General features: G+C 38.5%; 1 long non-coding RNA gene across 1 annotated transcript in view; it reads right to left on the bottom strand.

Annotated features, from left to right (window-relative positions):
* Window positions 1-26,036, bottom strand: part of LOC118023609 — a 167,199-nt gene that overhangs the window by 89,896 nt on the left and 51,267 nt on the right. The window contains exon 2 of the long non-coding RNA XR_004682853.1: window positions 814-1,077. This is a non-coding gene — a long non-coding RNA (uncharacterized LOC118023609). The remainder of the gene's footprint in view (window positions 1-813; window positions 1,078-26,036) is intronic.

A 26,036-nucleotide genomic window follows, 5' to 3' on the forward strand; every position in this document is an offset into this window, starting at 1 on the left:
AATAAAATCTTTAAAAAAAAAAAAAAAACAACACAACTAGAGAAAACAGTTACGATGTATTTAACCAAGAGCTAAAATTCCTAATATACAAAGAGCTCCCATAAAGCAACAGAAAAAGATAAACAATCTAAAATAAAACTGAGAAAAAGATATAAATTGGCATATTCAGAAGTACAAAGGAAAAATAAAACCTGTGAAAAAATGCTTAATCTCATAATCAGGAAATATAAATTAAAATAAGGAAATGTTTATCCATCAAATCATCAAAAATTAATAAAATTAAATAAGATCCAGTATTGGTGACTATATAGGGAAATAAGCCTTCTTACACATTCCTGATAGGAGTATAAAGTGTTAGAGTAGGTTTTAGGAGTACACTTGGGCCATATCTATCAAAATGTTAATGGGGCACATGCTTTTTGAACCAAAAATATTCACTGAAACCTTTTTAGTATTAAAAAACTGGAAAGCCAAATCATCATCAATACTCTTAAGCTAAATATTGATTCATCCATCTATGGAAAGTACACAAAAATTTAGGAGAATCTGATACAGTTCTATGCACTGACATGATAAGATTAAGAAATTTTAAGTTTAAAGGGAAGGTTGCCCAAGAAATATATAATACCATTTTTTAAAAACAATAAGTACATAAATGCATAGAAAGAAGGCTAGAATGATATGCATTAAAAAAGCCACTATTAGTGTGGTTATGAGAGTGGAGGAAGACCACTACTTTCTTCTGTATCAACTGAATTTCCCAGAAGCACTGATTTATGTGACTGGTGTATAATGTGTTTATAGTACACATACCTCAGCAGCAGAAAGGGGCAGAGCATAGATGGGAGTCACATAAGGAGCCAGAGAAAGAGCTGTGCCTTCATGCAGGAAGCCTCCACTTTCACCCTGGTTCAAAGCAGTGGAGTAATCGGCATTGCACACAGATGGGAGCAGAAGCTAGCACTGGGTGCCCTCGTAACATGACTGCCTCAATGTCAGAGGAGATAATGGGCAGTTAGCTGCACTGGAGACCCAGTGTTTCGCCTCTCGGAACCACACAGGGCAACCTCCTGGAATCTGAAATTAAGAGAAACAAGATGAGCCTTTGAAAGTTAAACATGAACATCAATACAAACTGGATCAGAGGAGAGAAGAGAGGCCACCTGAAATACTAACAAAGTTAGCAGTTATATTCACCAAGTGATCTCCCATTCCAAGCACCAAGGACTTTCACACACTGTATCTCAGTTAATCTTCACAACCCCTCGCTTTTTGTTTTGTTTTGTTTTCAAAGATTTTATTTATTTACTTGAGAGAGAGCACGAGTGGGGTGAGGGACAGGGGGAGAAGCAGACTCCCTGCTGAGCGGGTAGCCTGAGGCGGCGCTCAATCCCAGGACTCTGAGATCATGACCTGAGCTGAAGGCAGACGCTTAACTGACACCCAGGCACCCCAACCCTTTGTGTTTTTAATTTATTGAAGGCAAATGAGTTTAGAGAGGCTAACGAAATTAGCAAGGGTCACAGCTTATCCGAGGCAGTGCCAGGATTTTGAACCCAGCTCTGTTTAATTCCACACCTATTTTCTTAACTAACATATGCTCTCTCCTCTAACAGGGACAGAAAGGCCTCTGGGTCAGCAATACTTAACTGTATCCTTGCTGTATGTATCAATATAGCCAAGGATAAAATGCATCAATTAAAAAAAGCATTCTTAGCCATGGAAGCAAAGAACAAAGGGTTTCAGACCAGCAAAGGTGATAATGGTGCATTTTCAAATACTTCCAGAGCAGCAATGACTCTGATCCAAGGATCTATTTGGTTCAAGTAGCAGGCCAACTAGGCCGCAAAATTTACACAAGAAATCAGTTTTTTCAGCCTGTCAGGATAAAGGCCAGGGCCTAGACTATAGATTCACTAAGGTAATATCACCTCAGGAGACCTCCTTAAAAAACCAACAGTTCCTCCATGGGTCCACAGTGAGCCAATTTCCCCCGATTTGGAACCTCTATGGTATATTTCCACCATCTTTTGCTGATTCAGGCCTGCTCTGAATTCACACAAGGCATTGATGAAGAATATATATCACAAATCTATCACAAACGTAGGTCAACTGGATTCTCCCAGGTTCTCCCACAGACCCAGAGATAATACATAAAAAACTGGGGCAAGTAGAGTGAGAGAAAGAAGTGGCAGCAAAGAGTACCGTGTCCTCAAGCTTAAAGAATGGATTTATGAAACAATTGTGGCGGAACACACTGATAGAAAATTCATGGACACTTTTATCTGTTTTACATATTTTTTTGGCCTACATGAGATTTTGTTTTTGAAGAAGAAGAATGGGTTCCACTGTTTTACACAAAAAATTTGAACACCAGTGACATAGGAGGAGAGAATGGCAGATGCAGTTTAGTCAAGTAATGACTATGGCTTCCTTGGAAATCAATTTTCAGGCATTCATGACTATGGTTGATTGAGATATGTGGTTGGCAAATGGATTCCAAGGAGTTCTCCGGAGCGGCTCTATCCCAGTATTCGCTGAAGAGTCTGACTTATAACTGTAGAGAAGCCCTCCTAACTAAAACCCTCACTCCAAACTTCAATGCTAAATAGATGTACATTTTTTAGGCAGTATGATGGGCACAAAGGGAATGAAGAGCTTTTTGGAAATACTAAGCAATTCCTTTTGAATGGAAACCCCTATCAGGAGGCAGAGGTAGTTCTCAAAATGGGCTCTGGAGCTGAGCCACTGAGTTCAAACCCCAGAGCTACTCCTTAGTAGCTGTGTGGTCTCAGGAATTACATAACCTCTCTAAGCATCTCAACTGATGTAAGTAAAATGACAATCACATATGGGTACATGAGGATTAAATGTCTGTCAAGTGCTTTGTATTGAGGCTAGTACAGAGTAAGTCTCCTCAATTGTCACTTATATTATCACAGTGGGAACAAAGATTTGAAGATGAAATAGAAAGTGGTTTGGAGAAGAGAAAGCAGTCCAACAGAGGGAAGGCATGCAACAAGCATGAAATAAGGAGCGTAAACAAGGGAAAGCTGGGGGACTAAAGGAGATTTTGTGATTTTCTTATGTTTGGGCCTCACTCCATAGGGTTATTTAGTAATTCACTCGTGCAGAAAAATATCTGCTAAGAGCTTATTCTGTGCCAAGAACAGTGGCAGAAATATTGAAAGAAATAGAAGGTAGATAACAAGGCAGGATTCCTACTCTTAAACAAATCCATTTGTTCAGAAACAAAGACAAATAATTACAATGAATAGGGTTACAATAGAAGTACGCATCAAGTGCTACAGGAGCCCAGAGGATGCAGTGACTGTTTGACAAAGAAGGGAGAGATATTCCTGAAACAATCAATAGTTGGTCAGAGAGGGGATTGCCCAAAAAATGACTAGAGATATTTAGTAAATCTCAGCAGTTTTTCTACCCACTCAGGAAGTTTAGAAGAGCTGGGATTCTAATCTATTTTGTACCTCTCTGCATTGGGTGAACCTAGAGCAATGGACCCTAAAATTCTGCTTCATCAGACTCCACAGTCTTCTTAAAAATGAGAGGACATTCCCAATTACCTATGGAGCCACCCCTGAAAGAAGTTTACCTTCCTGAAGCTGATCACTGTTTTGACACTTAGGAGAAACTCTGGCAAGGAGAACTAAACTTCTCTCTCTTGTGCAACAGTTCATAGTTGTTGCAGTTGAAGATGAAATGAACTGTGCATTCACAAATGGAAAGAAGCCAGATGAGGATAACAAAAATTTTATATGGTATAATGTTGGAGGGGGTAGGCTGAACAATCCCCCTCCTCAAAACATCCATGTCCTGACCCCCAGAACCTGTGAATACGTTACCTTACTTGGTAATGGGCGATTTGACAGATGCGATTAAGTTAAAAATCTCCAGAATGAAATAGGATGATGGAAGGAGACATTACAGTGATGTGCTTTGAAGATGGAGGAAGGGGCCATGAGCCAAGGAATACAGAGTCTCTATAAGCTGGAAAACAAAAGGAAAAAGATCTCCCCAAAAGCCACCAGAAGGAACACAGCCCTGCCAACACTATAAGCCCCATAAGACTCATTTCAGACTTCTGACCCCCCAGAACTCTCAGAATATAAATTTATGGGGTTTTTTTAAGCCACTAAGTTAGTAGTCATTTATTAAAACACCAACAGGAAACTAATATGGCAGAAAGGGGTTTCCTCCAAAGACCTCCAAGCCCAGGCAAATATTTAGTCCTCTCAACATCCTCGAGAAGAGAAAGAAAATGGAGAAAGGAGTTTGAGCAGGTCATCTGAGACTAAAGTCAAATCAGTAGCAGAACAGAGAAAATACCAAGTTTAATACCTGGAGGGAGACATGATCCTCCCAACTCCAAAAACGCAGCTTTCTGGAGCTTCATTTGAGTGAGGGATTTGGATCCTGCCCCGGGGGAAGCCCAGGCATTTCACCGTGATAATTTCTCAAGATCACAGTAAAGAAGATGGTGGTCCACATTTGGTTACCCTCACTGACAGCACAATGATGTTCCACGCCCCGAGAACTGGTACTGACACACTGACACCATAACTAGGAGTGCCTAGGCCCACCCCAGAATAAGAAGAAAGCATGCCTAATCTAGCCACAGAAATGAAGAGAGAAAATTCTCTTACACTCCCTGAGTCGTCAAAGTTTGTGCTAATGTTTACGAGAGAAACAGGAGAAAGCAAAGTAGGAAAGAACATACATCTGCATCATTCACATCCCCAAGGAGATAAATGGACTAAGAACTCTAGGTAATGCCACATTTAGTTCTTTGCATCACGCCTAACACGCAGATCCCTTGCAAAGGCATTTAAATGCTATTATCAATAACATCACCTTCTAAAATAAACATCTTTTCATCTATGAAATTTTCCCCATTTTGACCATGTAAAACCTGCAAATTAAACATACACCAGGAGACAAAGGCAACAAGGCAGACAATCTCCAGCTAAGAAATTTGAAAAAAAAAAAAAAAAAATAGGGAATAAAAAAAAAATCAACCTTTGATGAAATAATTGCTTCTGCTGTTATTTTTTTGCTATTGCTTCAGAAATGTTCTGTCTCTCTCTCTCCCTTTCTTGTTCCTATAGTGTGGTGCCCCGCTGCTGTGAAGATGAAAGGTCCAATCTCTTTAAAATTTCATGCAGAGCTGTTCACAACATCGAAGCTTTAAAGGCCCATGGCAAATTCAACATATTGTTATACTTGATGGAAGGAGATAAAAATTACATGCAAAATATACTGTATATTCATTGTCTGGAAATACTATAAAGTTACAGCTTCCCATATTTCCTTAACCAGTATGGACACAGACATTTCTGATTTCAATATTTAGAAACACAAAAGATACACATGGAGTGAGTATTGTAGCAAAAATAAGAATGAAATTCAAACCACCTAAGGTTAGATTAGGGTCCTAGGATATGTGAATAGTTTTATTCATCGTTTTCCTAAATTGTTCTAGATATGTGAAGCATATTTAAAAGACACCAAAAGATACAAAGGGCAAAAAAAAAAAAAAAAGATTTTCTGAAACTTGAGTATATCATGGGGTTCTTTGCCCTAAGTTATTCTCTATAAGAAAAATGTAGGGATAACAGATTTTTATGTATAAAATTATAACACAAAAAAACATTAAGAGCTAGAACTAAAGATAGTGGAACAGAAAGCACAGGAATCACAAAAACAAGTTTATCAATCATTATTTAATTTTAATAAATACTTTATTTTAAAATGTATTTTAAATTCTAAAGTTCAACATCTAAATTTTGGTTTGTGTTTTGCTGTAGCTGTTTTTATATGGCCCCACTGAGCCAACCTCCTACATTTGTATTCAGTCACTCTTCTTTCAAACATTTACTGAACATCTATTATATGCCAGGAACTCTGCTAGGTGTGAAAAAAGAAAAAAACAGAAAGATGTAGCCCCTGCCTTGAGAGGAATTGCAATATAGTAAAAGTAGATAAACACAGTAAAAGTTAAGTGTGATAAAGCCTTAGAAGTCCTATGGCTGAAGGAGGGACTAGTTCTTACTATAGAAAAAGAAAAAGTTGTATCCAGGAGTCACTCTTTGAGCAGAGGTTTAGACACCTTTTGGGTGCTGATAACATAAGCCAAGGCAGCAATGGTGGAGTGGGGAAAAGGGAGGGATTTCAGGAAAATCAAGAATACAAAATTTACAGCACTTGGCTACTGATTAGAAAGCAAGAGCATGACAGGAGTGTAGGACGAATCCCAGATTTCTAATGTTGCCATCATTCACCAATTCATTATTTCAACAGTTATTTACTACCAGGTAAGTGCCAGGTACTATTCTACATATTGGAGACAACAATGAACAAATCATAAAAGAATACAACTCAGTAAATTTAAAGAGGATGGTAAGTGGAACACAGTCAACAAATGAGCAATTACTATTAGGATATATAAGTCTCATAAAGAAAATAAAACAGGGCAGGTTTACGGAGCAAAGAGAAGGCCAACACAGCTACAGCGTGGTTAGCAAGATGCAGTCTCCTGGGGATTAAGGAGTGTACTTGTGATGAGCACTGGGTGTCATATGCAAGTGTTGAATCACTAGTTGTACACCTGAAACTAGTATTACACTCTACATTAACGAACTAGAATTTAAATAAAAACCTGAAGAAAAATAAAGATGCAATCGCAGAGATAGCTATGCACAGCCAGATCACATAGGATATATAGGCCGATAAAGAGTTTGGAATTTAAGTGTAATGGAAAAATTTACATCTTTTAAGCAGAAGAATGACAAAAAAAAAAAATCATCAGGAAAATAGATTAGGGAGTAAAAAGAAATCAGAGAGGCCAGCTTAAAGGATCTTGAAGTGATCTACGCTGGAGGTGATGGGGACTTGGACCACAAAGGCAGTAGGTGAGAAAAGTCAGGCACTCTCAGGGTCCCTTTTATATGGCCCCATTGAGGTGGAGTTGACAGGTCTTGCTAACAGGGTGGCTGTGCAGGGTGATTAACTTACTCCTAGGCTTTGGCTTTAGAAACTGGGTGGTTAAAGCAACCAAGATGGCAAAGACTTAGAGGCAAAAACAAGGTGGAGGAACATTTAAGTTAGACATATCAAGGAAGCAGTTGGTTTTGGGGGCCCGAACTCACAGGAGAGGTCAGGGCTGGATATGAATTTGGGAGTCTCTCAGGATGTAGATGCAAAGTCAAGGGGCTGAATGAGATCACATGGGGGGTAAGGGGAAGTACTATCAATAGATAAAAGATCCCTGAGACTCTCCCACACCGAGAGGTCAGTCAGAAAGGGTGACCAAGTTCAGCAAAAGAGCAAGAAGCCCCAGCCACAGAGATAGAAGGGAAACCAGGAAAACATGCTGACACAAAAGCCAAAGCGACAGACAACTTTTGAGGAGGGAGTGGTCAGGTATGGAAAAAGATCTGAAAAGTCAAGGAATATGAGGTTATAGACATGACCCCTGGATTGGAAAAAAAGATCATTGGTGACCTTAAAACCAGAGCTTCTACGGAGTTGAGAGGGCCAAAGACCAGGACTGTTTTGAGAAGAGAATGAGACATAATGAAGTATAAACAGCCAGTGTCAGCAACTTTTAGGATTTAAATTTTGTTGTAAAAGGTAGCCAGGAGATGGGGCCCTAGACGAGTTGGGGATTGGGGACATGTGAAGTTAAGGGAAAGGTGATGACACAGCATGAATTTATGTGCTGATAGTAATTCTGTAAAGAGGCAGAAATTGATGATGCAAGAAAAAGAAGCCTTAAAGGCAAGAGATGTGATCCAGAACGTAAAAAGTGGGGTTTCTTTTAAAGGAGTAGGCATTTAATTTAAAAAAAAAAAAAAAACTGTAAAGGACATTTCCATATTTATGAAATTTGAATATAGAGTATATATTAAATGACATTGTTGAATCAATATTAATTGCCTCAGATATGAGAATGGTAATGTCATGTAAGAAAACGTTCTTTCCCTAGGCAATAAACAGTCAGGTATTTAAAAATGAAATAACATGACATCTCTAATTTAGTTTCAAATGATTTTAGAAAAAAGATGCATAAGATAGACAAACTGACTAATTGATGGATAAAACAAATATGGTAAAATTAACAATCAGTAAATATAGAAGTTTGGTTAGGTGTTTGCTGTGCTGTTCCTTCAACTTCTCTATTGATTTATAGTTTTTCCAAATGACAGTTGCACAGGGGGAAATTACAGAGGCTTGGGATGACTCCCTCCCCAGCAGACCTTCCAATTCAGAACCTCTCTGGAGATGGGACCCAGGAATCCATTTTTTAGGAAAGCTCCTATGATGATTCTGATTAACAGCTAGATTGTGATTATCTATTGCTGCATACATACTTACTGGCTTAAAACAACCACCATTTTATTGTGTGAGAGACTCAGGGATCTCTTATCTATTGACAGTACCCACGCACCACATGGTCTCATTCAGCCCCATGACTTTGCATCCACATACTGAGAGACTCACAAATCTGTAGGCCAAGAATCTGGGTGGGACTCAGAAGAGCAGTGTCTCTGCTGGGACTGTAAGATTCAAGACTGCCTTACTCACCATCTGGAGCCCGGGGGCTGGCTGTTGGCTGAGGCTGCTCCATGTGGCCTCTCTCCAGCAGGATAGCCCATATTTCTTTACCTAACAGATCAGCTCCCCCTCTAGCTATACAGAAGCTGTAATACCTAGGTTTAGCACTGCAGATCACTTCAATCACATCCTATCAGTCAAAGCAGGTCACAAACCCAGCCCCGATTCAAGGAGGTAGAGGAGACTCCATTTCTTGATGGGAAGAACAACATCACATTACAAAGGGGTTGTGGAACATGCGTGTGTGAATCACTGCAGGCTGTTTTAATAACCAACCACAGACACCCACTAAATTAGACTACCAACTTAAATAATACAAGCCCCAATTTAAATACAAGATTGTGTTATAATATAATTATCCTGTCCATATGTAAATGGGTTCTTCTAAAATTATTTTTAAAATAATTCATTTTCTTAATTTGGAAGAAACTAGCAATTTAATGATGGTATTAATTTGCTCAGTAGACCATAAAAACTACAAAAGTAAAATTCAGTCTCTCCCACTGATTCCTAGTCTCTGAGACCCAGATTCAGATCACAGAGGTTTTATAAACTGAGGGACAATCCAAAAAATTCTAGAATCCTAGTAAGTTCTCACCAATCCCACAAATAAATGGAGAGTAAAGCTGGAATAGGGATGTTCTTGTGTACAGAGTAGCTCTTCTGTACTCATTCCTGCCCTCTGGGTGATGACAGAGGCCATAACCTACAACCTCTTCCCCTTTGGTAACTTCTCAAAGGTTCATTAGTTTATCATCATTTCACAGAGGTGGTCAGGCCTTCAACCAGGACCTTGCATGGGAGGAGGAGTGTAGGGCCAGGACTTCCCAAAGCAGAGTGACAGAAGATAGGAGCCCCTGCTCTAGCTCTTGTAACCATTACCAGAGCTCCCAAATAATGGATGATTTTGATTATGTTCATTTTTGATACTTATTAAAGCACATGTATGTTCCTGTCTAGAATGGCTCTTTACACATGGTCCTTAGTGTGGAAAAAGTCTAATCACATCAGCCATCAAAATCAAAAAGCAGCATCTGATACTATGCCTAAAAAATTATTAAGGTATGTATAAGACTAACCCATCCCATGCCTCTTGTTAATCTCAGCCCTATTCACATGAGCTACCTGTGATGGTACCTGCTGGAGTTGCACAGTATGGCAGCTCTGAGTGTCAGTGCTAGATTTTAAACCCAAGTCCACCTGGCTTAAAGCTTGAGCTACTTGGACTACACTAAGCAGTGATAAAATGAAAGGTATGAATCTCTGATTCTTCAGAAAGTCAAAAGCCTCCTTCTTGGAATCAATTAGGTAGATGAGGAAGCATCTGAATTCCTCAAGGGCTCCTGAAATCACCCACAGAGTGATGAGTGGAAATGCACTGGAGTTCCTTGGGTTCTAGCTCCAACTCTGTCATGAATGAGATGTATGACCTTGGGCCAATCACTTCTCTTCTCTGGGCTCTTTAACTTCACCTGTCATGGGAAGAGTTTCTTTTATAGCTGATTACTCTTAAGACCAAGACCATCTGTGTGTGCTCATGCACATTCATATGAAGAGCACTTTCATCAAATGTATACACTCTCTAAGGACAGGTAAGTATTTGCAATGAAAATGTTACCATCAATTACAACACACTTTAAGAGTGTACGCTTAACAACTGAGCCACCCAGGTGCCCCTCTGCCTTTTTTTGTTTACTACTTTTTACCCCTATTCAAGTTACTAGAAGGAATTATGGGAACTATCCCCAATGCCAGTTAGTGTTTTTTTAATACAACAGTACAAATAATTACATACCAATATTTATAAACATCAATATGTAAGCAGTCTGTGTATTTTACTGAAAAAAATCTATGGGTGGGATGTCTGTATATTTACATTTGAACAGCATTTTTAGGAACTTTCAAAATTTGGTCTATGACCAAGATATCCAGAAATAATCAGTTTAGGGGTGCCTGGGTGGCTCAGTCGTTAAGTATCTGCCTTCGGCTCAGGTCGTGATCCCAGGGTCCTGGGATCGAGCCCCGCATCTGGCTCCCTGCTCTGCGGGAAGCCTGCTTCTCCCTCTCCCACTCCCCCTGCTTGTGTTCCCTCTCTCGCTGTGTCTCTCTCTTCAAATAAATAAATAAAATCTTTAAAAGAAAAAAAAGAGGGCACCTGGGTGGCTCAGTTGGTTAAGCGACTGCCTTCGGCTCAGGTCATGATCCTGGAGTCTCGGGATCGAGTCCCGCATCGGGCTCCCTGCTCAGCAGGGAGTCTGCTTCTCCCTCTGACCTTCCTCCTTCTCATGCTCTCTATCTCTCATTCTCTCTCTCTCAAATAAATAAATAAAATCTTAAAAAAAAAAAAATTTTTTTAAAGAAAAAAAGAAATAATCAGTTTAGGCAAAATCAAATGTTCAAATAATTAGTACTAGGGACACCTGGGTGACTCAATTTGTTAAGGGTCTGCCTTTGGATCAGTACATGATCCCAGGGTCCTGGGATTGAGTCCCATGTCGGGCTCCTTGCTCAGTGGGGAGCCTACTTCTACCTCTGCCTGCCACTCCCCCTGCTTGTGCTTGCTCTCTTTCTGACAAATAAGTGAAATGTTAAAAAATAAAAATAAAATAATTAGTACTAACCATCTACTAAAATGATAATGATATGGGAAATGCTTTGTAAATCATAAAGTATTACACACATGTCCAAGTACTACTTTAAAAGTAGGTGGAGGGACGCCTGGGTGGCTCAGTTGGTTAAGCGTCTGCCTTCTGCTCAGGTCATGATCTCCAGGTCCTGGGATTGAGACCCACATCGGGCTTCCTGCTCAGCAGGGAGTTTGCTTCTCCCTCTCTCTCTCTCTCTCCCCCTCTGCCCCTCCCCACTGCTCATTCCCTCTCTCTGTCAAATAAATAAATAAAATCTTTAAAAAAATAAAATAAAAGTTACGTGGCTACCATATGGCTCCAAGTTTCACCTGATAGATACATCTTTGTAATGTTAACATTCCCAGTGAAAGACAAGTGAATAAAAGACAAAATAACCTGCAGAAATAGATCAGATCTGAAAACCTGATAAATTTTCAACTGCATAAGCAATAATAGATGCTGGCTTTAACTGAATGATGATGAGGTCCCAAGCACAGAGCTAAAGGCTTTACATTCATCATATACATACTTCCAATTCTCACAAATGTCTTTGCCCCCTCCACTTAGCACATACAAAAACCAGTGAACCTTGCCCCACTGCTGGAAGCCTGAGGTGACCTAGCCAAGAGGATCAACAGTCTGAGAGGCACACAAATTGAAGAGGCTCTGCCTAGGAAATTGGAGATTTCCCCATTTTATAGATGAGGACAACTGAGGATTAAGGCATTAACCAACTTGTTCAAGATCTCACAGCTCCTAAGTGGCAAAGCTGAGACCGATAATCACGAAATCCCCAAACTTAGATTTTAACTGCTTTGCTCCAGTGTCTGGCAGTGGAAAATTTATCAAAAATCTTCCCATCGGTGATTAACATAATAAAATAAAAAATAAATAATCTTCCCATCGATTAATGAAAAATTAAGGAACAACACCACCTACGATTCCCAGACTTCCCTAAAATCAAGCCCTTTGAGAAAGCAAGACAATTTATGTTTTTTTTTTTTCCATCCTTAACTTATAAAACAGTACTACTGCCACTTTCCCAGCTCAGAAACCAGGCCAAATTTTAAGACATGGGATTTGCCCTGAAATATCCTGTGGGGTCCTTCTCTGCCTAATTCTCCCATATCTTTGTTTCTATTAGTAAAATATTAACAGCTTTGCCCCATATGAAGCTAATAACAGAAAAAATATATAACTGATATACTCTCCAACAATAATATTCACATGCAAATAGCTTATATAAAATTGTAATTAAATTAGGGGCAACTGAATAGGTGTTATTTATTCAAAAGTCTCTAAGTTAATCAGATACTAAAGAATAGACACCAAAAGAATCATAGAAATAGAATGTACCCTCAAGTTATATCACAAGGAGAAAAAAAAAAAAAAACCTTTCTCTGGATACAAAATTCAGGTTTATTTTATCTTAAATCAGACCAAGGGGATTTAGGTTGCTTTTTTAATCTACTTGTGCATAATGATCTCTCAGATTAATCATACTGTTTAATAGAATATTATTATTAATTAGACATGTCATTGCTTCGGGCAGAAAATTATTGGAAAGTATAAAGGCTTATGTTCCAAAGGCTCATAAGAGAAAGATTTCCATTTCTCTCATCACACATCTCTTTCAGTTCCAATTCTCAGTGGAAATTCCTCAATGAATTCAGTCCTTGTAACACTAACATTTAGAAGTGTCTCCCATTTAAAAGATAGCTGAATTAGGGTTTGCCTTTTAAGATATTTTGTTATTCATAAACCAATTACATTTTCTTAAAAGGGCATGTGGGCTCAGAAGAAAATCCGTCAGTGTTGCCCAGATTTTTTTTATCATCTTCCATTAGGGGTGTTAGGACTGGGGCATGGAGAAAAACAACCAGGTCATCAGTTTTATCCATCAGGATGCCATCCTCTACAATGTTCTCATTTCCATCTGATCACCGCAGCTTCCTCTTCATTCCCATAAGCCCAGGATATTCTATCTGTGCCACTCTAACCATACAGAAAAACTCTCAACTGTTCCCCTTTAGGCCAGAATTTCCTAAGGCTTTCTCAGATGCCCTTAGTAAACATTTCTTTTGCTCCCACACTAAGCCACATGGAAGAAACTCCCAGAATCATATTGCTTTTCAGAATTCCAGCATTAGAAAAGGGCACAGGTACCTTCAGTCCCCAGATTCTTCTCACCTATGATTTGGTCCGTTCACCCTCACCTTCTATCCCTCCCTCCGCCTCTAGCCTCCTCACTCTGAGCATCCAAGCAAATGACCAAACTTCCTATTTCACAGTGAAAAATACAGCCTCAGCAGAGCCAAACTTTCTCAACTTCTGGCATGTCTAATGATGACTTTTCCCAGCTGTACAAAGTTAATCTCCTTACTTAAATCCAGAATCTCATCTCCACCCTCTTCAGGAATATCCCTCCATCAACTGCCTTACCTCCTCTGTATCTTCATCCTGTCTCCTTTGACTCTTTCCCCTCTGCTCATAAACTATGTGGCTATTGTTCAAATATACCTATGACATCAGCAGTAAGAACCACACACACAAGTTTCCCTTGACCCTTTTAACTCTCATCTTCCCTTCACAGCTAAGCTTCTTCAAACAATTATGAAAAACACATTCCAGGCATAGAGAAGAGTATATGGTAGACTCTGAGATAGAAACCATCATGGCCCTTAGAGAAAGGAAAATGTCTGGGTGGGTGGAGAATCATGAGTAAGTGGTGGGAAGATAGACAAGAGCTAAATAATACTGATCTTATGAGTCATGAAGGATTTTAGTCTACATCGTGGATTTGTTTTGAAGATTAAGAGTGCAAATATTACATGCAGAGTACATGTAATAAAATGTAGCTATTACTATTTTAAAATATATAATCCTGACTTTCTTCTAACTTCATTAGGGCACTTAATAGGCTATGAAAGTGAGAACAATCCCTTTGTTACCAGGCCTGAAGACTAATTGAGTAAGCAGGATAAGAATAAACTCTCTCAACTCCACAAAGAGGGCTCAAGGGGAAAAGTTTGGAAACAGTAATAAATACACAGAAGATATGTGTAGCACAATCAACATGTACTACACATAAATATGCAAAAGCAAGAAAAAAATACAACTTAATCTGAAGCTCCTATTCTGACAGATAGAGGCTAGGTTTATAGAGTGAGAAATTGGACTGGAAATTGTCAGTTAAAGATAACTCTATCTCACAGGACAACTTATTCAAAAGGTAATCCTTGAGGCACCTTGGTGGCTCAGTTGTTGAGCATCTGACTTGGGCTCAGGTCATGATCTCAGAGTCCTGGGATGGAGCCCTACATCAGGCTCCGTGCTCAGCAGGGAGCCTGTTTCTCCCTCTCCTCCTGTTCATGTTCTCTCACTCTAAGTAAATAAAACTTTAAAAAAAAAATTTTTTTTAAAGGGACACCTAGGTGGCTCAGTCGGTTGGGCATCTGCCTTCGGCTCAGGTCATCACCCCAGGGTCCTGGGATCAAGTCCCACATCGGGCTCCCTGCTCAGCAAAGAGTCTGCTTCTCCCTCTGCCGTTCCCCCTGCTTGTGCTCTCTCTCTCTTTCTGACAAATAAAATCTTTTTAAAAAAAAAATTTTTTTTAAAGGTGATCCCAGACTGAATCCTAGAGTGGAAAAGAAAATTCTAAAAAGGACACCACTGTGGGAAATAAATTATGAAGTTGGAAATATGCACAGTAGCCTACACAGTAGTGTATCAATGTTAAACTTTTCAAATTTGATAGGATTATGTCAGAATATCCTTGTAAAAATACACAGAGAAAGATAAGGAATAAAGAGGCATGGTTTGTGAAATCTCCTCTCAAGTGGTTCAAAAAACTATTATCTAATAGTGGTAATTTTATAACATAATAAAAATTGTGTGGAGAAAGACAAAAAGAATGCTGAAGTGTAAGTGGTAAATTGGTGTTTCTAAGTAAAGAGTATCGGGGATTTCTTTGTACTATTTCTACAACATTTGGGGTTCAAGAGCCAGACTTTGACCTGTCCTCTGCATCCTCACTGCCCTTTAGCCTCCACAGGGATGCCTCGCTTTCCCTCCTGGTCCCTCTCAAGTGACCCCTGCTGAAGTCTTCAGCTGGTGGAACCTGTAGTCTGTCCTGGCACTATTGGGGTGCAGTGGGGTTTCTCCATCTTTGCAGACTTAGCCCTTGTTTTTTGTCTCTTGATAATGCAAAAGGAACTTTAGGGGGAAAAATAAATCCCTTTTCTCTCTTGACAAAGCCTGACAAGACTACAGCCTCACTCCAACTTCCCCAAAAAATTAATTTGAAGATCAAAGCTGAGCCCTGAGTTGGTGGTTCTACTCTGAAATCTATGCTTCAAGAAAGGGGGCAACCCATGCCATCTTGAGTCCACTAACAAAATACACATCCACTTAATACTTTCATAAGGGTAACTCCTACCTACAGTATCCATTTAAATAATTTAACGGCTCACAACCTTAATCTTCTACTTCCCTAGGTAGAAAAATCACAGTTAACACCAAGTATAAAACCCTGAAGATTTTGATAGTCATCGACTACAATTAAAACCGGTTATACTAGGGGCGCCTGGGCGGCTCAGTCATTAAGCGTCTGCCTTCGGCTCAGGTCATGATCCCAGAGTCCTGGGATCGAGCCCCACATCGGGCTCCCTGCTCGGCAGGAAGCCTGCTTCTCCCTCTCCCACTCCCCCTGAGATTTGTAAGTATAAAATGATACTTAAAAATAAATTTTTAAAAAATGGTTATACTAAATATAATATGCAACACTTAGGAAAAGAAATGGGTAAATTTTATAGAGAGAGATTTTTACAACTCTTTGATAAACTAAGTGATATGGCAATTCTTTATATACTTATAAAGCCATAGCTAAAATTGCACCAAAGCAAAGCATAAAAAACTGTAGTCTTATGATGTCTAGCAGGCTCAATAGGTGGAGCATAGGACTCTTGATCTTGAGGTCATGAGTTCAAGTCCTACGATGGGTGTAGAGATTACATTTTAAAAAATTGTACAGTTTTACAACAGGCCCTCCCTGCCTCATCTCCCAGTCTCAATAATGGGATCAAGATGAAAATATTCTTTTTCTGCACAAATTAAGTAACCATGACAGTTGTAAATGTGTATGGAAATTCCCTAGAGGGGTCAACAATTATCCTTAAGTACAACAAATTTAAGGTGGTAAAATTAGAAGGATATAAATAACAAAGCTTGCCTGGACTGGGACCATCTCCAACTTTCCCACAGCAAAAAGAGGTCTGTAAGGCTCTAATTTGTTTGGGCCCTGGTTGACTATGAAGCTACAAAAGGGGCCTGGACAGTGGGAACAGGGGAAGCAGGAAGAGGACATCTCCTCAATACACACAGGTTCTCTCACCTCTGTACTCCCTCTTCTAATGACCATATAAAGACCAGGATGTTTTGTTTTTTAAGATTTTATTTATTTGAGAGCGAGCGAGCAAGTGAGCACGAACAGCGGGGAGAGGGAGAGCAGGGAGCCCTTTGTGGGGCTCAATCCCAGGACCCGGAATCCTGACCTGAGCCGAAGGCAGACGCTTAACTGACTGAGCCACCCAGGCGCCCCTGGGGTGTATTTTTTTTAAGTATCATTTTATACTTACAAATCTCAGATGCAAAGAGAAAACGAAAAAGGATTTAAAATCCTGTTATTCTGAAATAAATTGTGGAGTCTGATTTCCTTGAAAAACAAAAGGACGTTGCTTGATTTGTGTTAGGTTGCCATTAATGTTGCTAGAAGGGCATTTATCCTTGTAAGGGCCAAAGAGGACTAGAAAAATGGAGTTAATGAAAGTATAAACGTTTACTTTTATTTGTTATTTACTTGAAATACTCCACGGCCTCTCTCTCTGTATCCTATTAGTATGTGTAATTTCATTTAAATTTATTGAACATTTTTCTTACCAACAAAAATAAGACCTGAATAATCTTACAGAGCAAATAAAAATTCTCTTCCTCTAAAACTAATGCCCAAAATAAAGCAGTGCAATGTTTTTTTCATAAAGAGCAAATTGTAAAAGTTTTTATTTTTAAAAAATTTTGTTATTATATTTTTGAGCGACTAGGAATAAAGAGCTGTAAGGAAATTTTCTTGGAGCTTTAACATTATAATTTATCACGACTCAACAAATATATATTAAATCTATATTACACAAGAATAAGTATCTTAAATTATACACACAACAGACCCATGCACATACCCTAAGATTAAACTTTACCGATCTACTGACATTTATTTTCTCATCTTTTTCTTTTACAAAAATACCCATTTTTTCACTCATACTATACCTGATCACAAGGTAACCAGAAGCACATTTGCTTTAATAACTTTTACACATTCATAAATATTTTTAAAATCCATAAATGTTTAACATTAGTATAGCATATCAAAGTACTGTTCTTTTCTCTGTAAATAAATCATTTCTAATCTAAAGAATTGGGATTTGGGGAAAGGTACACAAAGTAACAAAAATCCTTCTGGCCAGGGAATCAAAGGACATTCCCAGACATTCACTTCTCTTTCCAAATATGAAAAACATATTAAATATATATCTTATAATAAGATGTTTTCCTCATGTTTCCTTTGGGTAGTCTGTTCAGTACATTCTTCTTCACATTGTACTATGGGATTGTTGCTCAACTTTGTTATTTTCCCCTCTGCAAAAGACTGCCTGCTGGAAGAAAGCCAGAATTGCTATGATACCACTCCTCAACCATGACTAACCATGTTAAGTTCAGGCAAAAATTAGTTATAATATAAAAGTAAGAAATATATATATATAAATTACACCTACGTATGCATGTGTGCACTTAACACCACCCATTATACTACTTCTGAAGAACAGCAGCTAAACCCCACTGTTTGTGTTTTCAAAAGAAGACAAGCTATGAAAAACAGACATAAGACATTCAACAGAATTGAACTTTTAGGACTGCTAAATATTTTACCACTTAATTTTTCTTCCCAAACCCATGTTGCCATCTGTATCTCCAATTAGGAGTAAATCAAGAGATTTTTCAAGCAAACCTTTCCTAACGCTGCAAACTGCCATGGTACTTCAAGGAAAGAGTGCCAAATGACTTGTGTGTTTCTGAGCAACCATATCGTAAAAAATAGTGCATGTGGGTGGCCATGTTTCTCCTACTTGTGGCATCCAAGTAGTGATATTGGTTACACTTGCCTCTCACACGTAAATCAAGCTCCCGTTACTTCTATGCCAACTTTTCCACATCTTTTTGCCACGCCTGTCACCAAGCTATGCCAACCAATTAGGTCTGTAGCTGTCAATACTGTTTCTATATAAACATCCTCTTTGAATAAATCTTTTGCCACCTGCATTGTTGCACTTCACTTCCTTTTAGCAGCACTAACTGTTTCGAGAGGACAACTTCGACTAAAAACACAGTACTGAAGCAATCATTTGGTTCTGTGCACACATTTTAATTTCATGCCCTACCGGGGAGAGTCGCTATCAGCCTTAAACAAAAATTGACTCTTTAATGCTTTACTGTTTTACACAGTTTATCTTTCATATGGTAGAGGAGGGAATATAGGGGCAACCCTCAAATCTGAATTTTTCAAGTATTTCCCCAACTGTATTTTTACGAAAATAGACTGAATTTGTCAGAGGTCTCCTTCACAGTATAGCCTGTTGTTGTCTCAATGCAGTGAGTCCCACGGTGTTAAGCCAACCCTGTCGTGATCTCAAGAGAGAAGCATTCAGTTATTGATATCACAGATTTAGGTGAGTTTTGTAGCATGGCCTGTAATTTAAAGCTTGCCTAACAAGAAGTACAAAAGCAGAATGGGGGTGGGAGCCAGTGGGAAACGGTACAGAATAAAACTTAATATGAGCAGGAGAATGTATGAACATGTATAGATGATAAGAACTGATCTCAAACATATTATGTGATTGTTTTGCTTTGACACAGGTGTTATTTTGTCATTGGCACAGACAGTAGTGCAACATTGGTCTTCTCCTTTCTCCCATGCATCTATTAAGGGTCCACAATCATGAGTCAATGAAAACGAGCTGCCTTGGTCACTGGTAACAGTAACCTCACAACACTTAGTCCAGTAATTAAAACCTATGATTAGAATCTAGAGGAGGGAAAAAGTGATGAACACAGCTGCAGAGTAACCTCCCAGAAGGTAAGAGAAACATTAAAAATCATCCACTCATGGAACTTTTTTAAACTGGAAAAAATTTTATATTTTAAACAGCATATATGGAAGATTGAGTAAAGCACTTCTTCCCATAAAGGCTTTCATGAAAAATTAAATTTACAGCCCAGACTTTCCTGCCCCCTTGTGGAGAAAATACAGAGCTCTCTATCAATATAAATATGATGGCTTTTTTAAAACATGTAAATAGTTTTTCCATGGCCTATGTTATTTCCTGGCATAGTTGGATCCTCTGATGTACACAGAGCTTTACCAGTGGTTAAATATTATACCAAAATAAAAAAATCTAAATAACAAAAGAGCGCTCAATCAGGTGTTAGGCTGCAAGAAACCATCTAATTTGGGACAAAGCGAAAAACTGCAATTAGTTTTTAATAATACTTAGATATGGGCGCCTGGGTGGCTCAGTTGGTTAAGTGACTGCCTTCAGCTCAGGTCATGATCCCAGGGTGCTGGGATCAAGTCCCCCATCGGGCTCCCTGCTCTGCGGGGAGCCTGCTTCTCCCTCTCCCACTCCCCCTGCTTGTGTTCCCTCTCTCGCTGTGTCTCTCTGTCAAATAAATAAATAAAATCTTAAAAAAAATAATAATAATACTTAGATACAGAAATGTTTTCTACAAGTAGAAAGAGAGAGCAGCTTTCAAAGCAGCCATCAGAAAGCTCTGGAACTATTTCATCTTTTAACTCAGAGAATAAGTCATCATCATCATTTCTCTGTGGGGAGTGCCACTACACACTGTCATCTGGGCCGGACCAGCCTGGGACACAGAACATATTAATCACTTCAGCAACTTCTATGAAGCCAGAATTCTCAAGTTACTTTAGGTTGATCTTAAAGAATTTTTGTCTAACTTGGTTTCAATAGACACAAGGCGACAGGGGCTGGAAGTTGTCAGCCCCGTATTTAATGCCCACCCAGGTTCAACCAACAGCCAACATAACATGGTGGTTTACACATAAATCTCCTCTGGCCATGCACAAGAAGATGCTAAATTTCACTGTATTTGTTGTATGTTCTAAAGTTATCATGTGAAAGGTGTTTCAGTAAAAATGAAAGGTTAAGTATTTTTATAAGTTGGGGAAAGGAAAAATAATCCATTTTAATAGACACAATTATCATGGAAATGTGTCAAAATTTCTGAAAGACAACATCATCTATCATAGATAGAACTTTTTCCCCAAATTGCAGACCCTCAGATGTTCAATGAGCATTCCCTTACCTGGTGCTAGGCACCAAGGCAATACAAAAGAAACACCAACCTTGATTCCCACCTTACAACACTAGACATTTACCAAAGTACCAACCGTGTGCAAGGGCTCAATCTACTGGGGAAATGAGGTATATGCAGCAGACAATAATAAATGGGACAGAGAAGGGAAGCCGAGCAGCAGGCAATTCTTGAGGAATAAATAGGACCTAGCTAGAGAAAGAAAGTGTAAAGAGTGAGGAGGAAGAGAGAAACCTGCTCCATGCATAACAAACTAAGGATGTCGTATAAGAAAATTAACCGTGTTGGATTTAAAAAACCCCCAAGTCATGGTTCTCTAAGTAAAAAGTGCCTGTTCCAAGAAACAAACAACAACAACAAAAAAGCTTAGATAGCTTGCACAGGTAGAATGGAACCAGATTAGCCAAAGCATGGACTGCAAAGATTGTGTCTGGATTTCATCAATAGGAAGCCACCAGTGATGCTGGGGTAGAGTTTACTGATAACATTTCTGCAGATGACTGAATTGTCTCCAGTGCCCTGAGAGTAGGGATGCTTTAGGAAGGGACTCAGTCAGGCTGTTGTTAACATGATTCAGGCTGAGCTAGAGGGGAGGCAAGGAATCCAAAAGCTGTTATCTAAAGAGATTAAGTACAATGACTGGTTGACTCTAAGGGGAAAAAAAATGCCTGAGGTTTATTTAAATCCCATGGGGATGGTAGAATATGGCATTCACAGACTCAAGAAATTGGACAAATAGAAAATTCATGTATTTTACGTTCACTGCCATCTCTCAGGTAAGCCTTCAATGCTATCTAAGAGTGGTAATTTTCCCTCCAACTTTTTTTTTATCAACTTAAAGTTTTATCAGGTTTTTTAAGGTTTTTTTTTAAGTTTTTTTAAGCCTCAAAAAAGATTCCTCAGAGTTACAATCTTTGTTTCTATGCACAAAAATTGAAGGTTTTGGGTGTCCTCAAATTTCACCATCTATCATAATTAAATACCCACAAAATCACATTAACAATAATGCCAGTCATTTCCCAATACATCTTCATTTAAGTATTCACTGATAACCTCATGAATGCCCAGCACCATACTAGGTACTACGAGGAATTCAAAAATAAGGAAATCAGTCCCTGATCCCAAGCAATTTTTAATCTTTAATGGGAATAAGTACATAAACCATAAAATAAGATAGAACATGATCAATGTTATCTTAAAGGGAATATGAATCAAGTACACAGAAAATCAGAGGAAATATACCATTTCAATTAGAAATGAGGCAAGAATATATGTTCCAGATAGAGAAAATCAGAGAGCATGAATGTTGAAGATCTCCCCCAAACTTATATGCCAAAATTCTCTCTGCAGGTTGAGAGAAAAGTTTTGTTTTGGTTTTTTATGAAGGTAGGAAATCAAGAGTTCTATTTAGGGTTCAAAACACTGTAGGTAAATCATGAGAGGAAACTGAAAAGGCAGGCAATGATCTTTACCGCAATGTACTTTGATTGGCAGATAAATGATTCCTACCTAATTCCACAGGCAAGGACAGCCACTCAAGATTTCAAATGGAATTTTGGTATGATGGGATAGGACCTGTCTGTAACTCAGGAAATTCATGTTCTTTAGTACATTTAATCTGGTAATAATGTACTTGGGACAGGGGAAACAAAAAAATGATCGCAATAGGTAAGGGGTAACAGAAAAACCATCATCAAAAGTAATCACCATTAGAGTCTTAGAACAACAATGAAAAAAAAATAAACTGGATAATCTAACACCATGTTTCTACCAAATACCTCCCGTAATCTAGCCAATATGAGTGATGACAGGCCAAATTCCAGGAGCATTTAAATAAGTAGACACAAGCAGGATGCCTCCAGGCTACACTTTTTCATTGGAATTCCCAATACCTAGGCTAATCTTCCAACAAAGCTGCCAAAATAAATGGATCTAACCTTGTAGCAGAGTTCAAAATTGAGCTGGTGAGGTCAATGCATGAACATGTTAGTGAACTTTCAGTAGTAACTACCTCAGCCCAAACTAACATTTTATTATAATAGTAATTTTTCTAAAAGAATATAAATACTGTATATTGGTTAGAATACTATCCTTTCATGCTATTTGTCATTCTTCTCTCCATGTAACATTAAACCCAAACTATGTAAGTGATCTACCTATTCCTGATTAGCCTATGTCCAAGGCTACCCGTTTGATTCTTAATTATAACCCCAAATCAGGCACTTGCAGTCATAAGACTCAAGGGATGGTTTCGGTCTACAAACCCATGGTTAGTTTTTCAAATGTAAATTCGCTGAATTATATACAGATAAAATCTCATCACAATGAACTGAACTGTAATAAAAAGATGTGGGAAAAGATCTCTATCTCAAGAGAGGGATGCCTTACCAATGCCATGATTTCCACAACTATGAAATTATTGCTAATCCTTAACATGAAACAATCCTTTCTTTTAAAAGTATTCTATCTTGCCCCAGTAGAAAGGAAAAGAACATTGTCTTTTGGTCTTTTATTCTTCAACAAGAAATTACCCTTAAAAATATACTTCATATGAAATAAAGGTAGAAATTTCAGATCAGTTTAAATTTAAAAATCAGTTATTCATTTTTTCCCCTATGAAACTAGCAAATATATATATTTTAATGATAATTACTGGCTTTAGGGAAGGTGTGGAAGTATGAATTGGTGCATTCTTTCAGGAGGGCCATTTGATAATAAAATCTGAAGCGTTAAAATGTGCATCTTATTTGATTAAGCAATTACAGATCTAGAAATTCATCCCAAGAATAAAGAAAAAATACATGCAAAAATTTAGCTTTTGGGATGTTCACTATAATGCCATTTATAACATCATAAAATTGGAAACTACCTAAATACCAAAAATACCTAATTATTATATCCATATAATACCATGCAGTTATTGAAAATGATGCCATCCTAATAATTACTAAAATACAGGTTATAAAACAGTACAGGACTCTACTTTTATAAAATGTGCATATTTTAAAACACTGAATAAACCATAAGAAACTGAAATCATAGTGGTGGTTTTCCCTGGTGGTACATTCATAACTTTTTTAAGATTTTATTTATTTGACAGAGAGATAGAGAGCTCAAGTAGACAGAGTGGCAGGCAGAGGGAGAGGGAGAACCAGGCTCTCTGCTGAGCAGGGAGCTGGACGTGGGGCTCAATCCCAGGACCCCAGGATCATGACCTGAGCCGAAGGCAGCCGTTTAACCGACTGAGCCACCCAGGTGCCCCTACATTCATAACTTTTTTAAATTTTATGTATCCATTACTACTTCTAAATGCTCTTTAGTGAAAAATTATTTTAATAAGGAAAATTTTTTAAAAAACACCCCTCAGCTGCCTTTTTCTCATATATCCCACCCTTTCATATAAAGCCACCTAAAGGCTCATGCCACCAAAAAAACAAACATACAGCACAAGAAAAAGATACTCCAATGCTATTTCCTTATTTCTCCTGCTCAATTTAGAGTACTTATTTTCCTTGCTTATTCACCAAAGTCTATCTTTACAGTTTCTATGATTAGCATCATTATCTCTATACATGTACTCTTTGTGACAAATCCTAACACACACACACAGTAACTTGGATTGCTCATGTTGACTAAATGGGAATGGACTTAGTAACTGCTTGTCAAATCTGGATAGATAGGTCACTAATGAACAAAAACAATGGTAATATTCATAAATTTTACTTGTCACATGAGAAACACCAAAAAATTATTTGAGACTATGAGTTTTTCTTTTAGACTTTAACCTAAAAAGCTCATCCTAATGATGCCTCTGGTGGCAGGTAACATTTAATTTTTCTCTGTGTCATTGAAAAAGAATTAGATGTAAAACTCAGGTAAGAGATTAATATTTCACACCCTGAGGCTAAATACTTCAACATGAATATTCATAAAGGCCTATTCTGAGTGAATCTCATGTGAGTGTAGATTTCAAATGCTTGAATATTTTACATAGTTCAGAGTCTGGGCATTCCATAGAGAAAGACAAAAATTTCACCAACTATCAGGCTATTAATTGCAGGTCTAAGTTTGGGACTATGACAAAATGCTTTTCTTATCGACATACACTGTATTCTTACAGCCTCTTAAAATCTGAACTAGGCTTTCTTTTTCCTTGGTCGCTTCTTATTGGTGATGAAGGTAAGTATTGATGATCACTAGGATCAGAAAATCAGTTACTCCCTGAGGCTGCAGATGCCTCTGTGTCCTCTGTAGGTTCTAAGGGGACTGGGAGAGAGGGGGTTGAAAGGCAACATGGGCAGGACCATCCTGGCCACTAGTTGGATTCACTTTACCGTAGCCCCTACCCTTCTGGTACAAGGTTCTAGATGAGTGTCCTAATTCATCCTCCTGTGACAACGTTGATCTTGGTCCCTGATGGTACTTTCCACCTTCCAGAAAAGGAAAACAAAAGGGATTGCTCAAAGAACTCTTAAGCCTTGTGGAACAAAGCCTCAAGTTATGTAGACATAAACTGAACTGGGTGATGGGAGGGCGGGGAGTAAAATAACAAGGACAGAACTGAAGAGATAAAGAGTATAAAAGCGAACATAATGAGCTCTCTGACCAAACAACAAGTGAATTTACTAGGAAATCGTAATAGCTAATAAATACCTTAGAGAAGTAAACCAAAGAGGAAGAATATTTACTGTGTATCCCAAGCGATGAAGGAATAGAATGAAATTAAATCAACGTAAAATACAGGTCTAGGATAAACCTGTCAACACATCTAGGATTTTGTAGAGTGTTCTCCCCATGCAGTAAGGGGTTTTTCCTTCTGAATGACAACAGAAACATGGCAGTGCAAATCAGTCAATAATATTTATGGAATTATCCTGCCTTGAGTCGCATATTCATTCTGTATGACCAAATACATCTACCATCTGAAGACTCCTCCCACATCTAAAACCTGAGATGCATGTTTTCTCCCTTCTCCCATGAGACAAGTAAGCACTCAATGTACAGCTGTCCTTCCATTCATGTTCCCATCCCTTTGCCATCTCAACTACATAAAAAATTCTATGTCACCATACATATGAGTGTTTAGGGAAATAAATTTCAGCAACTGGCCAAGGGTCAAATGGCAAAGCCAACAAGCCTCCTCTCAGGAAAGCTCCTTGAGCCCTGAGCTCCATCTGTTTCCTGCTAATTCTGATGCCCCCGTGGTACGCCCCACACAGAGCCGACAGCATTGTGCTTCTGATACCATTTAAGGACCCAGACACAGAAAAATGAGGTAACTTAAAAACACAGGGAAGCAGATCAAAGCACAGGGCTGAGGTGGAGTAG

This window comes from Mirounga leonina, unplaced genomic scaffold, assembly GCF_011800145.1.
Source record: "Mirounga leonina isolate KUSES-001 unplaced genomic scaffold, KU_Mleo_1.0 Mir_180, whole genome shotgun sequence".
Classification (NCBI taxonomy): Eukaryota; Metazoa; Chordata; class Mammalia; order Carnivora; family Phocidae; genus Mirounga; species Mirounga leonina.